This window comes from Geospiza fortis, unplaced genomic scaffold (genome assembly GCF_000277835.1).
Source record: "Geospiza fortis unplaced genomic scaffold, GeoFor_1.0 scaffold41, whole genome shotgun sequence".
NCBI lineage: Eukaryota > Metazoa > Chordata > Aves > Passeriformes > Thraupidae > Geospiza > Geospiza fortis.
In genome coordinates this window covers 15,317,476-15,321,709 of record NW_005054299.1, presented here as the reverse complement: position 1 = coordinate 15,321,709, position 4,234 = coordinate 15,317,476, and positions in this window count along the sequence as shown.

Sequence of the window (4,234 nt, the reverse complement as noted above, 5' to 3'; positions counted from 1 at the left end):
AGGGAAAGTGCAATACTGAATATAAATGAGAAATTCTGACAGACTTTCTAGGCATCCCACATCTGCTGCTATGATTGTGTTAGCTCTTCCAAGTAAATGGATAAAATTCCAAGATTCATAGTCAGTTTGAAGTATTTATATATTCTTTTAAAGATTGTAATGTTTGTCATATGCAAACAATGTGTAGTTTTTGTCATATGGCTTTAGTGTGTTTTTAGGAGGTGTATTTTATTTTTTCTTTGATGAAAGTAGTAAATTTTGCATGGATATTAAATACTTTGTGTGACAGAGGATTGTTAGCAGTACATTTTATAAGCACAATTAATAAATATTTTCCATGAGGCAAATCTAAAATGAGAATCAAAGTTGTACTTTTTGTTGGTTTTAATTTATGGCAGATATCTGTTGCAGGTATTTTTTGAAGAATGGTCTATTCATGATACTTAAAAGAATTTGAAGATATGCAAATGCACAAGTTTTTTTTCTACTGTTACTATTTTGATCTTATTCCCAATTGGTCTCAGTAACTGTACCTTACATGAACTGAAATTCATGCCAGTGTGGGGGCTCTAATAAATACTTCCTTACTTAGGGCCTTCATGCTTTTATTTAGACTTTGAAAGGTTTCTTTCCCTAGGTATTTTTCTTGTTAGAATACGGCTTTTTTTGTTAATGAATTTTATAGAAGGAAATACAGTGACATCATGTTAAGGTGAATTCCATCACGCTCAGGGTGGGCTAAGCCCCTCTGCTCAGGGTTTTGCAGAGCTGTTAGATACAAAGTTTGAAGTAGCTGAGATGGAGCATTAAGCAGAGAAGTTTGCCTGGAGGGATGTGTGTGCTTTATTTTGAGTGGCGTGGCACAGTACGCTGGCCAACAGTGTAATGGACCGTGTGTGCTGCAGTTTGCTGGGATGGAGTGGCCAGATGTGACAGTGTGCACAGGTCGCCTTTCTTGAGAGAGAGAGCAAGAGCAGAGGAGTTTGTTGTGCAAAAAAGTATCTCAAGAAGAGCACTTTCTATGTATTTAGCTGAAGAGTGGTTACCAGCTGATCTGGTCATATCCAAGATATATTTTTTTGGCATTTAAACACCTGCACACCACTGGAGAAAGACGAAACGTTGAATTCTTTGGAGGGGTAGGCTTATGGTCATATAGGTACTGCACATTTTGGCTACAAGACTGTAAGATTTGTTCTTAAAGAAAAACTTGCTGTAAATATGTAGCTTTCTGACAACCAGTATGTATTCATCTGAATTTAACATTTCTTGTCTTTAATCTAGATTTTAGGTCAATTTGATTTAGACAGACATGTTCTAGATTCATGAAACTACAGTGAAACAAGCCTGATTGAGAGATGCATCTTGACTTTTAGTGGTCAGGATTATGGCAGTAAAAGTAGTTATTACATGGTTATCACATGGTAGTTATTACATGGTTAATAAGCTGTGTGGATTTTCCTGTAATCTCGGGGAGATATTGGTTACTCTCTGATTAAAATTACAATGTAGCTAATTTATTTAATGGAAGGATTTATCCATTTAAAACAAACCAGCAGAGGGGTTCTTCTGTTAGGATAGTGAAGTCAGCCTGTGCAAGGCTTTATTCTCAGTATCAGTTCTGCTGTATTTGCATGTTTTCTAATCTCTGCATTGGAGGTACATAATTCCTGCGGTTGAAACTGTTCAAATCCTTCCTTTCACTTTCTACATTGGCTGCTTCACTCTTCCAGAGCTTCTATGTTGGTATCTAGTTCAAGTGTTTAAAGTACTCTGACTTTCTTTGCATGGCTTCAAATTGCTTCCAAAGCACATTTAAACTAGTGGCAGTTAAATGTTTTTGGTGGTGATGTAGTCTGTTTATCTCTTGCATTTTGTGTTATGCTGCCTTTCTGTTTTCCATATGTGTAAACATTCCTGAGAATGGTCCCTTCCTAACTTCTATAACCTTCATCATAGCCTCCTGAAATTTTACTATGGTTATGTTCATTCTCTGATTTCCATGAACCTGCTAGCTGATGTGTTTCTTGCTTTCATTGTCCTGTGTATTAGAGTATGGTATTTGGCTAATTAAATTTATCTGCTTTTCTTCTGTAAGTATGTACTTCTCATCATTTGATAATTGTTTTTAAAAGATTTTCTTAGGACTTTGATAATGATGAGAGCAACCTCTATACATCAAGTTACTTGGATCCTTCTTTGTAGGATAATTTAAACTGTAGAAAATCAGGAGTAAAATGAAAATAATGAAAAAGAAATACATAAAGTTCTGTTAGTGCCTTTGTTGTACCAATGTTCCATGTTATAAAGATTTTAGATTGTTGGTCAGTTTTAATGTATTAAAAATATAAGCTGAGATGAGGAATTGAACAGTGCTAAATATTTATAGCAGAGGAAAGTCAATAACTTCAGGAAAATGAAGGATTATGGGCTCCTTGTTTGAGGTTTCCAAGTCTATGAGAAAGGGTTAACGCAGATATTTAAACTTGCTAATAAATAGCATATGCTTTCTCAAGAAATTATTCAGTTTTGCTCCTACTAGGGACTTTTAAAATCTGTAAGAATAATGCTTCTTGCTGTAAGTAAACTTTGGAGCAGTTACATTTCCATGCTATATAAGTTATGATTTCTTTTTGGTGAATTATGGTACTTTTTGAAAGACCAATGTTTTGACAAAATTATTTCTCATTTGCCCTCGCCTTTGTTCCTGAAACTTTTCCAGTTTTCAAACTAAAGATTTAAAATATCTTTTTCTTTTAAAAAAATTTTGTTGTGCAAAATGGGATGCGGTTGACTTTTTTAAACAGCTATCTTGTAACCTCATCTAGTTTATATTCTACTGACTAAAACAAAATGCTTATACATAAATCAGTCTCTCTGCTCTTGATTATTGTGGGCAGTGATGCAGGGACCAATTCTAATAGAATTTGCAGGGAAGAAGTCAATTGAGTTTCGACAGGGGTCATGTAGGATCCATAAACTCCCACAGGGCAGTTATCAAAGATGTAACTGTATGCAATGGAGCGTAACAGAGCTAATGCCTTTTACTTACTGATTCTTGATTGAACAATTAGTTTGACAGTGGTCACCATGCACTTTGCCCTTATTAGATAGGTTTGATAGTACAAACAATCTTACTAGACATTTATAAGCTTCAAGGTGATTTTAAGTTCACAGGTAATTCTCCCAAAGCAGTGCTTAGGTATCAATTATCGGAGATTTTGCGTTTGCCTTCTCGGGTTTAACTCATACTCAATGTGTTTTTTCTTGATACCATCACTGCTTTATAAAACCCAAAAATTATGGGTTTGCCAAATCCCATTTTAAATCTTTGTTTTAATAGGTTAGTTGGGCTGGTGCCACATGTCCCCTAGAAAAAGGAGAATGAATAAACTTACTGTACATATTGATGTCTCTTTTTGTGTTTGTTTTTGAACAAAAATTACCTATGACTGACTCATTCTTGTTAAATAGAGGAGAAAAGGATTTCAGGTTATAATTAACAGGCATATCCCTTAATATCTCTTGTATTTTTTTAAATGATTAAAAATATTTGGCAAATTTTTTGGGAGGCATTGCCTTAGCTATTTATGCTTGCAGTAATTTTTACTAATTGTACTACTTTTGTGGTGAGTACATTACTGTAGTAATAATCCTTATGACAAAAATAGCATATTACAGATAGCTTTTGTTCTGTACAGTATAACTCTTGTTGAACTTGTTCACTCTAAATTTACAAGTGGTGTAATAATGTGTCATCTCATTCAGTGTTTGTGTTTTGAAGTAGTATTATATTGTCTGTCTCATGTCCAGATAGGGAAACAGGCAGGAAAATTAGAAGTTGCGCACCATTTAAAATGGAAACTTTAACAGATTGCCTTTTAAATTGGTTTATAGCTTTTACATATATGAAGTATTTCTGGCCAAGTGTGGTTAGGTGGTAAATATGTGAGAGCTTTCAGTATGCACGTATGTTACAATATTGAATATTAAAAACTATTCAGTGAAACAAAGTAACTTTAGTCAGATCCACATCTGGATATATGTTCAAATAATCATTTTCCTTCTTTTTGGAGTTGGAATGTAATTATTTTGATACAGTTCTTACACAGCAGCTGAGTTCTTAATTTAGATGCATTCAAAACTCAGTTTAATTGCAAATCATTCCTGTCTTTTACAAAATAGTCAAGTTATCAACATTTTCTTCTGACAGAAGTATGGGCTTTATTACCTG